Source organism: Pomacea canaliculata, linkage group LG5, assembly GCF_003073045.1.
Source record: "Pomacea canaliculata isolate SZHN2017 linkage group LG5, ASM307304v1, whole genome shotgun sequence".
Taxonomy (NCBI): Eukaryota; Metazoa; Mollusca; class Gastropoda; order Architaenioglossa; family Ampullariidae; genus Pomacea; species Pomacea canaliculata.
Genome location: NC_037594.1, coordinates 26455179 through 26467425, shown reverse-complemented (window position 1 = coordinate 26467425; position 12247 = coordinate 26455179). Strand labels below are relative to the sequence as shown.

At 42.3% G+C, this 12247-nt stretch overlaps 3 long non-coding RNA genes across 4 annotated transcripts; all 3 read left to right on the top strand.

Moving 5' to 3' along the window:
• Positions 1–1529: 1529 nt before the first annotated feature.
• On the top strand, positions 1530–3571 carry LOC112564279. The gene is made up of 5 exons (XR_003099193.1): positions 1530–1679; positions 1973–2097; positions 2718–2840; positions 3060–3134; positions 3264–3571. It is a non-coding gene; the product is annotated as an uncharacterized LOC112564279 (long non-coding RNA).
• Positions 3572–5879: 2308 nt separating this feature from the next.
• LOC112564277 lies at positions 5880–8481 on the top strand. Of its 2 annotated transcripts, none has more exons than XR_003099192.1 (5): positions 5880–6020; positions 6280–6409; positions 7021–7157; positions 7815–7889; positions 8174–8481. It is a non-coding gene; the product is annotated as an uncharacterized LOC112564277 (long non-coding RNA). The 2 variants fall into 2 exon arrangements; XR_003099191.1 differs by having other exon boundaries at positions 7767–7889.
• A 1652-nt stretch (positions 8482–10133) lies between these two features.
• LOC112564280 lies at positions 10134–11635 on the top strand. The gene is made up of 4 exons (XR_003099194.1): positions 10134–10351; positions 10533–10669; positions 11054–11176; positions 11310–11635. It is a non-coding gene; the product is annotated as an uncharacterized LOC112564280 (long non-coding RNA).
• The last annotated feature ends 612 nt before the right edge of the window (positions 11636–12247 follow it).

The following is a 12247-nucleotide window of genomic DNA, read 5'->3' as shown; positions in this document are numbered from 1 at the left end:
TGTCACCTTCACCTTCCGACAGGAGAGGGTGACTTCGACCCGGGCAGAGGAGGTCGATCATACACAGGCGGTCGTCTTTTATTTGTCCCGAAAAGTATGTGAACAGGTTACAGGCGGTGCCGACTTATAGGCTGCTAAGAGGGAAATTTATTATTTTCTCTCTCTCTCTCTCTTGCTATAAAATTCACTTGATTAATATCTAATTGTAAAAATCAGTCCTGAGAGAAAGTTCCTTTATTTGATGATCAAATTAAGAATAATAAAGTGTTAAGTTCGGCACAACACTGCTTTCACTGTATCAACTGTCTCTGGGGACTAATGTTACATAAATCTCTATATATCTTCCACACTCACAACTTATCTTAAATCATAAAAACAGTTACACACACAAAACACAATTCTGACGTCTCCACTTTGGGACAGGCGTACGTTATACATACACTGAATGACACTGTCTCTGGGGACGATCGAGCGACCTCACCTCCTGACATATCAAACGCTGCCTCTTGGGGTCAGACGTTGTCTTCCTGGGCCATATACTACAGGATACCAGTATAAACTAAACTAATTTACAAAACAAAACAACACAAACACTTTTCATGGCATCTGCCAGGCCCATTAGTCCGTGGCATTAGCCAGACTCAAACACTGACGTCCTTTCACTTCATGGCCCATCTCCCAGCCCTGCAGACTGCGCCTGCTGACAGTTACGAACGAGAACAAAATCACTCGATCATTCATATCTTTTGAAAAGAATGCATAAAAAAAATCAACATACAAAAACCTCGAAATGTACAAAAATACAAGCACCGCACGTATACAGTCAAATCTCCCTACTATGCCACCTACCGGGACCGAGCAAAAGTGGCAAAGTAGCGAGAGTGGCATAGTAGAGAGGGTTCGTAAAAACGGCTTTATTTGTTCAAGTTACCCGTCAGTCCAAAGCAGGGGTGGGCAATTAATTTTCCCAAGCGGCCGCATGAGAAATTGGGATGGTTTTAGAGGGCCGGACTAATATAGTTAACTCAGTTTTACCCAATACTGTATGTATAGTATATATACTGGCGGGCGGGTGGGCGGGCCGGTCAGAGATAGGAGGCCTTTGCCCAGGTCTGGTCCAAAGCTCTCAAGAATTTTCGGCTTCGCTAGCTGTCTCCTCTCATTCTCCCCCTCACCTCTTCATCCTCCACCCCTCCCAACCACATCCGCGCACCTGCATCCTGTCGCTAGTCGACCCCCTCACACCTTCCCTCTGTCACGTGGCTGTCACCCGGCCAGCGACCACCACCATTGCCAGCCTCCACCCTCCCTGTGTGCGTGCTAGGTTCCATCCACCTAACTGCAATGTCCCACACTACCATACAGTATAGTAATCGAGCACTGCGTGGAATTTCACAACTTGTGTCTTTTAATAGTCACAAAAAAGTGGCATAGTAGCGAGAGTCTGGGGTGGCATAGTAAATTTTTTTTTACATTGAATTTATAGTCGGGACCGAGCAAAAGTGGCATAATACCGAGAGTGGCATAGTAGCGGGGTGGCATAGTAGGGAGATTTGACTGTACTTTCTATACAGGCAGGCGCAGCCTCCACTCCCCCACACGTGTGTATATATATATAGTGTCTCGGCACTCGATCGCTGTGTCTCCTCGGGAAGTGAAGCTAGTGTGGTCTGTCGCTAGTGAGTTGATGCAATCTCCTGTTATTTTAGTTTAGTTTGTGTATGTTAGAGTTTAGACTGTACACATCTGACATCTGACTTTGTGATACGGTTAAATTAGTTTTACCTTTTCTTGATCTTCTCTTTCTCATACCTTGTCCCGTGTTCAGCGTTGACGATGGCGCGTGAATTCGCGTTCACCTAACCTCGCTCTGCTCATGTGTTTCCGTTGGTGTGGACAGGTGACTGCGTATAGGTAGGGTATGATCTCTTTATGACAGAAATGTTTTCTTTTCTCTTTGTTGTCTTGAAAGTTGGAAAGCTCAATCGACTGTTGTGGCCAGTTGACAGAGGGCAGGGTGTCCTGTACCACAAGTGATGGGTGTGGCGGCCTGTGTCACGGTCTTGGTGTTGATCACGCTCGTCTGCATGGAAACAGGTGACACGCAACACTGATTGCCAGCCTCGCTGCCAGCAGCTGATATATATATATTTAAGTCTTCCTCGACTGTCAATCTACACAAAAAATAATAAAAACCTGAACGTGGTTAAAACATATCAGACAGTAGTAGCTACCGTAGAAGCTATAGCAACAAAACTTCTTAATGTTGATACAGTATATGTAATATATGATAGAGAACACAATAGCAAAATACCGAAAAAAGCTGCTTGTTGATAATACTAATAATATCTGGAGTTCAGAGAAAGGTTACATAAATCACATTGGAGCAAATATCCACGCTAGCATATGGTACAGTAAATATAAAATCAAAGTACTATAATAAACGACTTAAAGTTATTTTAAGTTTTAGAGTGTAATGCAGAGAAACAAATACTAAAATACTAAACGAAACTATTCTGTGTTAATATTGATAATGTACCATATAGAAAACAATATAAGAAACTGTTATTTTCTTAACGGAAGAAAGTGTAAACCAAAACATCATAAAAGGTTAATCAGCTAAGAGTTAGGTTCCTGTTAGTTCTCCTGCAAATGTTCTCCTCAAAGAAGGTTATTTCTACAAGTAGTGGTGTGTATGTTTTTTGTTTATTCCTCAGTTTCTTGTAACCAATGTCAGAGAGGGAAGGGAATCTGTAGACCTCCAGGTCACTCGTGCATGGGCATGGTCCGTACAGGCTTGTGTCAAGATTCATCGCATGTCTGCTGCTTGCCTCTCAGGCGTGAGTACTCGACTTTTACGTACGTATGTGAGTGTGTGTGTGTGTGTGTGTGTGTGTGTGTGTGTGTGTGTGTGTGTGTGTGTGTGTGTGTGTGTGTGTGTGCGCGTGCGTGTGTGTGTGTGTGCGTGCGTGTGTGTGCGCGTGCGTGTGCGTGTGTTGTTAATTCCCCAGTATCTTGTGACAAATGTTATCGAGTGAAGGGAAACTGTTAACCTCTAGGTCCCACGTGCACGGTCGTGTACAATGCAGAGTATTGTCGACATCACTCGCATGTCTGCTGCTTTAATTCCGATCGTGAGTACTCGACTTTTACGTACTAACGTTTGTGTGTGAGTGAGTGTGAGTGTGTGTGAGTGTGAGTGTGTGTGAGTGTATGTGTGTTCATGTGCTTGCTACTCGTTTATTACTCTTATTATTCTCCAGATGAGGCAAGAAAGCGACGCAGCTCTGGACAAGACCTAGGTCAGTTCTGGACCCGAGTCAGAAGCTCTGCTTAGCGAAGAAGCAAAAGAAAAGACCACCATCAATAAATTACGACACAAGAGCTGTTGTAGGTCTTGTCTCTCAGTTTTTAATTACAGTTCTACAGAATATTGTCCTTCTATGGATCACAGCCTCGGTAAGCCGTGATTTACACTCACAAGAATTAAGAATCGAATAATGACCCTTTCCTGGAGTACTGAATAATTATATAATTTAGGTGTCAGTGCTACGAAAATTAAAAGATGTTGGTCAAAGGTTAAGTGGGTGCATTCATGATGTTGGTAAGCATGCAGACTGAAGGTGTGTTCGGATGCGTGTCTGTGGGTGGGAGGGAGGAGCTCGCCTGTGGGGGAGGTTTTTAGCCGCTGGTTTGCTATGTAATGTATGTCTCGTCTCGAACAGTATCGTCACCCATCCTAAGCTTGGCTGCCAATGTAACCTATGACCTTGTCGAGCGATATGAAGCAAACTGAATTCTCTCTGTGTCGAATCAGCTTTCACAATATACATGTAGCATCATCTGTTCCTTTGCTTCAAGACCAACCTGAATGGCTTGCGGTTTTTGTTTGTTTGTTTTTGTTTTGTTGTTGTTGTTGTTGTTGTTGTTGTTTGTTCGTTTTACAGATTGATAAAAGCATCCGATGTGTAGGAGTTTCACACTTGTTATGAAACTCTGGGGTAGGAGCACGTGGAGATGGTAGAGGTTATGATTTCCGTCCCTCCGGCCTATCACACTCTCGATACCTCCACCAAATCCCGTCGACATTTACCGCATGCAGCCATACTAAATTGCTTATTCACACTTTTATTTAACTCGTTGAGCCCCCAGCATGCATCACCCCAATAAACAACTCAAAACAATTTAGTTTATTAAAGAAAGTGATTAATCATCGAGAGAATTATACAAATTACTAAATGATAAAGGAAATACAAAGAACAGGCAGGTGTGCAAGTGATCCAGTTCTCTATCTTGGCTAGTTATCTAGGTTGTCCCGTTAACACTACTATACTCCTTAACCCTAATCCAGATATCTAGTGAGTCAATCTATTCTTCACTACCACACTCACAACACTGCACAATCACTCATTCCCTACAAATCTCATACACATGCCACTTCACTTCACACAAGCCTTCACGTGTGATGTGTAGCCTCTGCTGGACACACACAACTGTCACTTGCGATGTCGTACAATGGTTTCTCGCTGGATGGAGGGCTCCAAGGTTGAACTGAAACTGCCTTATAGATGAAGACAGTCTTGTGATAAGTGAAATGACCACAAAATAATTTACTCACTTTAGTGACAGACTGGCGTGTTAAACAAAACCCCAACTTTTTAATGGCTTTCACCTTAGCAAAATCCTTGGTTAATATATATACTGTGAAACATGATGGTGGCCAAAGGAACTGAAATAATCATTACAAAATTCACACAGGAACGGTTGACTTCGACCCGGGCATAGGATGTCGATCATACACAGGCGGTCGTCTTTTATTTGTCCCGAAAAGTATGCGAACAGGTTACAGGCGGTGCCGACTTTATGCTGCTTATAGGGAAATTTCTTATTATTTTCTCTCTCTTGCTATAAAATTCACTTTATTACTATCTAATTCTAAAATCAGTCCTAATAGAAAATACCTTTTCTTGATGATCAAATTAAGAATAATAAAGTGTAAAGTTCGGCACAACACTGCTTTCACTGTATCAGCTGTCTCTGGTGACTAATGCTCCATCCATCTATATATATACGACACTCACAACTTATCTTAAATCATAAAAACAATTATTACACACACGAAACACAGCTGACGTCTCTACTAGGGGACAGACGTTATATGCACTGAATGACACGTCTCTGGAGACGATCGAGCGACCTCACCTCCTGACATATCAAACACTGCTTCTTGGGGTCAGACGTTGTCTTCCTGGGCCATATACTCCAGGATACCAGTACAAACTAAAAAAATTTACAAAACAAAACACATAAAACTCTTCATGGCATCTGCCAGGCCGATTAGTCCGTGGCATTAGCCAGACTCAAACACTGACGTCCTTTCACTTCATGGCCCATCTCCCAGCCCGCAGACTGCGCCTATTGACAGTTACGAACGAGAACAAAATCACTCGATCATTCATATCTTTTGGAAATTGTACATAAAAAATTCAACATACAAAAACCTCGAAATGTACAAAAATACAAACACCGCACCTTTCTATATAGGCAGACGCAGCCTCCACTCCCCTACACGTAGTGTCTCGTGTTTCCTCGGGAACTGAAGCGCTGGCCTGCAGCAGTTATAATTATGTACGCATGCAAATTATTATCCTCTAAATATGATGCCAATGCATTGGTTAGATAATGTCTCATTCAATTTAACGCCATTAGTTTTCTTCCCTTCCCGTACCGCCTCAACAGCTCCACGTCATGTTTACGTCATTGTATCTTGTCAACAATCAGCGTCGGGAATTAGTTACCATGGCAATCACGTTCTCTTGTTGTCTAATCGGTTGAAAGATGATGTTTTAAATCACTATTGCGTAAACTGTGTGCTACAAAATAATAATTTATCTACAACTGAACCAAAAACAATATTGAAGGGTTCCCAAATAAACCGCCACGTTCTCGAGAGGTTGTTCTGTCGACAGGCGCTCCTAATTCTTTCTCTTCGACCAGTTGAGTTTGTATGATGTTGAAAAGTAAGATTTCATAACTAATCAGCTGATCATGTTTGTAGTTCACGTGTCTTCCTTTCATTTGTTTCAGAGGTCTATAATAATAATGGATGAGCTCTCAAATCCTTTATCCTCTCTAGAAACTAAGAACCCTTAGTGGCAGACCTATCTGGATTGTAATTAAGTTTGCTGAGCCAGGATGCAGTCGTGTTTCAGGACTAATGTGAGGCCGACATGATTAGGTGCTGAGGGAAGGCAGCCATGTATTCGATTTAATTTGCAGCCCACAGCACGACGGTCCATCGCCTCGCCTTCACGTGACAGTCACGTACGTACCCCGTGCTGCTGGCCCCATCGCTCGTTGTCGTGACTGAAGAGCTCCGCGCGTGCGTGCGAGGGTGAAGTCAATTAAGGTATGCATGCTAAGGGTGGCAGCGCACGACAAGTTGCCATCTATAAAGTATTACTAGTGACTTTCAACCTTTTGAAGAAGATTAATATACGCAATTTTTTGTTTCGTTTCCCTTTCCAAAGTCTTATTTAATTTGTGTACCGGTTTTTCAAGAGGTCTCTAGCGTGTCAACCCAAGAATAGAAGTCCTTTCGTTTATTTATTTATTCAGTGTGTATTCATAGAGTGGCAGTAAGGACAGAACGTGATTGATTATCCGTGTCTAGGACATGGCACTTGAAAAGCAGACTCACCTGGCTTAGTGCAGATAGACTTCCAGAAACTAGGTGGACTATAGTGTGGTCTGTCGCTAGTGAGTTGATGCAATCTCCTGTTATTTGGTTTAGTTTGTGTATGTTAGAGTTTAGACTGTACACATTTGACATCTGACTTTGTGATACGGTTAAATTAGTTTTACCTTTTCTTGATCTTCTCTTTCTCATACCTTGTCCCGTGTTCAGCGTTGACGATGGCGCGTGAATTCGCGTTCACCTGACCTCGCTCTGCTCATGTGTTTTCCCTTGGTGTGGGCAGGTGACTGCCTTTATGACAGAAATGTTTTCTATTCTCTTAGTGTGCTTGAAACTTGGAAAGCTCAATCGACTGTTGTGGCCAGTTGACAGAGGGCAGGGTGTCCTGTACCACAAGTGATGGGTGTGGCGGCCTGTGTCACGGTCTTGGTGTTGATCACGTTCGTCTGCATGGAAACAGGTGACACGCAACACTGATTGCCAGCCTCGCTGCCAGCAGCTGATATATGTATTTTTTTAAGTCTTCCTCGACTATCAATCTACACAAAAAATAATAAAAACCTAAACATGGTTAAAACATATCAGACAGTAGTAGCTACCGTAGAAGCTATAGCAACAAAACTTCTTAATGTTGATACATGCAATATATGATAGAGAACACAATAGCAAAATACCGAAAAAGCTGCTTGTTGATAATATCTGGAGTTCAGAGAAAGGTTACATAAATCACATTGGGGAAATATCCACGCTAGCATATGGTACAGTGAATATAAAATCAAAGTACAATAATAAACGACTTAAAGTTATTTTAAATTTTAGAGTGTAATGCAGAGAAACAAATACTAAAATACTAAACGAAACTGTTTTGTGTCAATATTGATAATATACCATATAGAAAATAAAACAATATAAGAAACTTATTTTCTTAGCGGGAGAAAGTTTGAACCAAGACAGTAAAAACGGTTAATCAGCTAAGAGTTAGGTTCCTGTTAGTTCTTCTGCAAATGTTCTCCTCAAAGAAGGTCATTTCTACTAGTAGTGGTGTGTATGTTTTTTGTTCATTCCCCAGTTTCTTGTAACCAATGTCAGAGAGGGAGGGGAATCTGTAAACCTCCAGGTCACTCGTGCATGGGCGTGGTCCGTACAGGCTTGTGTCATCATCCATCGCATGTCTGCTGCTTTCCTCCCAGGCGTGAGTACTCGACTTTCACATACGTACGTGTGTGTGTGTGTGTGTTTATTCCCCAGTATCTTGTGACAAATGTTATCGAGTGAAGGGAAACTGTTAACCTCCAGGTCCCACGTGCACGGGCGTGTACAATGCAGACTATTGTCGACATCACTCGCATGTCTGCTGCTTTAATCACGATGGTCAGTACTCGACTTTTACGTACTAACGTTTGTGTGTGTGTGTGTGTGTGTGTGTGTTCATGTTTTTGTTACTCGTTTTACTCTTATTATCTCATTATTCGCCAGATGGTGGAAAAAAGCGACGCAGCTCTGGACAAGAACTAGGTTAATTCTGGACCCGAGTCAGAAGCTCTGCTTATCGAAGAAGCAAAAGAAAAGACCAACACCAATAAATAACGACAAGAGCTGTTGTAGGTCTTGCCTCTCAGTTTTCAATTACAGTTCTACAGAATATTATCATTCTATGGGTCACAGCCTCGGTAACCTGTGATTTACACTCACAAGAATTAAGAATTGAGTAATGACCCTTTCCTGGAATACTGAATAATTAATTTAGGTGTTTGTGCTACGAAAATTAAAAGATGTTGGTCAAAGGTTAAGTGGGTGCATTCATGATGTTGGTAAGCATGCAGACTGAAGGTGTGTTCGGATGCGTGTCAGTGGGTGGGAGCGAGGAATTCGCCTGTGGGGGCCACAGTTTTGTGCTGGTTTGCTATGTAATGTATGTCTCGTCTCGAACAGTATCGTCACCCATCCTAAGCTTGGCTGCCAATGTAACCTATGACCTTGTCGCACGACTTGAAGCAAACTGAATTCTCTGTGTGTCGCTGCAAGGCGCGCGAATCAGCTTTCAGAATCTAGCATTATCTGTTCATTTGCTTCAAGACCAATCTGAATGAATTGCGGTTTTTGTTTGTTTGTTGTTGTTGGGGGTTTTTTGTTTTTTGTTTTTTTTTTTTTGTTTTTTGTTTTGTTTTGTTTTTTTGTTTTGCAGATTGATAAAAGCATCCGATGTGTAGGAGTTTCACCCTTGTAGTGAACCTCTGGGGTAGGAGCACGTGGAGATGGTAGAGGTTATGATTTCCGTCGCTCCGGCCTATCACACTCTCGATACCTCCACCAAATCACGTCGACATTTACCGCATGCAGCCATACTAAATTGCTTATTAACACTTTTAATTAACTCGTTGAGCCCCCAGCATGCATCACCCCAATAAACAACTCAAAGCAATTTAGTTTATTAAAGAAAGTCATTAATAATCGAGAGGATTTTACAAATTACTAAATGACAAAGGAAATACAAAGAACAGGCAGGTTTGCAAATGATCCAGTTCCCTATCTTGGCTAGTTATCTAGGTCGTCCTGTTAACACTAACTATACTCCTTAACCCTAATCCAGATATCTAGCGAGTCAATCTATTCTTCACTACCACACTCACAACACTGCACAATCACTCATTCCCTACAAATCTCATACACAAGCCACTTCGTTTCACCCTTGTGTCCTTCCGCCGAGTAACCACGATATCTTCCCGAGATGCTCGAGCAGACGAGTCTCCTTGTGACATCAGTCTCCTTGTGACGTCACACGCCCAGGAAGTGTCTGAGGTCATTGCGAAGATTTGACGTCATTTTATCGTATGACACACTCTGTGTGTCAGGCTTGTAAGGCTCTGTCTGTCGGAAACTGATGAAAAGACAATTTTGAATCTTTTTCATCTTTTCGTGGCAATCGGGTGCAGCACGTTCTCGAGGCATGGTTGTCACTATGGAAATCACACGTCATAGGGTCACGTGACGGAGAACGAGACTTCGTGGAAGCAAAAAAAGAGTGCCGTGTAATTTCTCTTATTAAACACAACATTCTACTAAAAACCTTCAACGTTTTCCACCTGAACACACATATAAATAGACGAGATTTACATTTATCCTACTCTTTAAGCCATTCTATGCAGTTTTATTTTGCCTTTACAATCCCTTTAAGCAATATACGCCTGCAGTTAAATGGGTTAAATATTTTCTGGCTTATATGAAGTACTTTGTAAGTTTTTTTCTCTCACATTATACACAGCCGCTGTTGTTCTGAGAGAGCCACATCAAACAATGAACCATAGAAGCTGACGGAAAACATAAATACAGAGCGGAAGCTCGGCTGGTGCTCGTGAGACAAGATAAATGATCCTCCCCTTGAGACAGCCTCCACAGCGAGCCTTGAGGCACACTCGTTTGGGTTTCTTTATATTATTATTAATCTACAGGAAAAGGAACAACTTTTGTGAGCGATGGGGTGGTGAACGTGACCATCTGCTTCAGGTGTGCTATTCCTCGCCGTGTTTCCGTCTGGTTTCAGAGAAGAGGTTTACACCTGCAGCGGAAGGAGCGAAGACACCTCTAGTGCCTGTGACTTCTGGTGTCTAACTAAAGAACAAAGGCACATCTGAAGGACCCCTCAACATTATACAGGTACCAAACTTACATTTTTTCGTAACCTTCTCTTTCTCATACCTTGTCCCGTGTTCAGCGTTGACGATGGCGCGTGACTTCGCGTTCACCTGACCTCACTCTGCTCATGTGTTTTCCGTTAGTGTGGGGAATAGGTAGGGAGTGATCTCCTTTATGACAGAAATATTTTCTATTTTCTTAGTGTGCTTGAAAGTTGGAAAGCTAAATCGACTGTTGTGGCCAGTAGACAGAGGGCAGGGTGTCCTGTACCACACGTGATGGGTGTGGCGGCCTGTGTCACGGTCTTGGTGTTGATCACGTTCGTCTGCATGGAAACAGGTGACACGCAACACTGATTGCCAGCCTCGCTGCCAGCAGCTGATATATTTTTAAGTCTTCCTCGACTATCAATCTACACAAAAAATAATAAAAACCTAGACGTGGTTAAAGCATATCAGACAGTAGTAGCTACCGTATAAGCAACAAAACAAATACTAAAATACTAAACGAAACTGTTCTGTGTTATTATTGATAATATACCATATAGAAAATAAAACAATATAAGAAAGTGTTATTTTCTAAATGAAAGAAAGTTTATACCAAAACATTATAAATGGTTAATCAGCTAAGAGTTAGGTTCCTGTTCGTTCTCCTGCAAATGTTCTCCTCAAAGAAGGTCATTTCTACTAGTAGCAGTGTGTGTGTTTTTTGTTCATTCCCCAGTATCTTGTGACAAATGTTACCATGCCAAGGGAATCTGTAAAGCTGTAGGTCACACGTGCATGGGCGTGGTCCGTACAGGCTTGTGTCGACTTCCATCGCATGCCTGCTGCTTTCCTCCCTATCGTGAGTACTCGACTTTTACGTACTTACTTTTATGTGTGTGTGTGTGTGCGCGCGCGTGTGTGTGTGCGCGCGCGTGTGTGTTTCCATGTGTTTGTTACTCTTTTATTACTCTCATTATCTTATTATTCTCCAGGTGGGAGACGAAAGCGACGCAGCTCTGGACAAGACCTAGGTCGGTTCTGGAACCGACTCAGAAACTCTGCTTAGCGAAGAAGCAAAAGAAAAGACCACCACCAGTAAATTACGACACAAGAGCTGTTGTAGGTCTTGTCTCTCAGTTTTCAATTACAATTCTACAGAATATTGTCATTCTATGGGTCACAGCCTCGGTAACCTGTGATTCTGTGCCATGATTTGCACTCACAAGAATTAAGAATCGAATAATGACATTTTCCTGGAATACCGAATAATTAATCATGGTGTCAGTGGTACGAAAATTAAAAGACGTTGGTCAAAGGTTAAGTGCGTGCGTTCATGATGTTGGTAAGGATGAAGACTGAAGGTATGCGACCAACCAGCGCTGATAACACTATATTACGTCACGTTGGTACACCATTCACAATATTGCCACCAGTCAACACCAGTCAGAGAGAGAGTTCGGGTTATTCGGAGGGTGAAAGTATGCATTTCTCGTACTAAAATAGGAGTTTTTCAGAACCAGTACGAGAAATGCAGACCGTTAGCGTCCGAATAATCCGAACTGTCACTCATTCTCTCTCTGACTGATGTTGACTGCAGGCGACCGTGTGAATGGTGTACCAACGTGACGTAGTACAGTGTCATCAGCGCTGGTTGACCGCAGGTGCGAATCGTAGCGGATAATTAATTAACGAATGGGTTTTGGAGGCGGAAATATGCGGGTTATGTTTATACCTCTATAGCCATTATACGCGAAAAAAACGCAAACTGTTCAGGATGATCTTTAAATATTAATCACCGGCAGCCACGGCACTCAGTGCAAAATACTGTTTTTGTCGTCTTCATCTGTCACATTACCGGTTTAAATTTCTTGATAAAAGCATCTGATGTGTGGGAGTTTCACCCTCTTTTTTTTTACTTTTTGCTCATTTA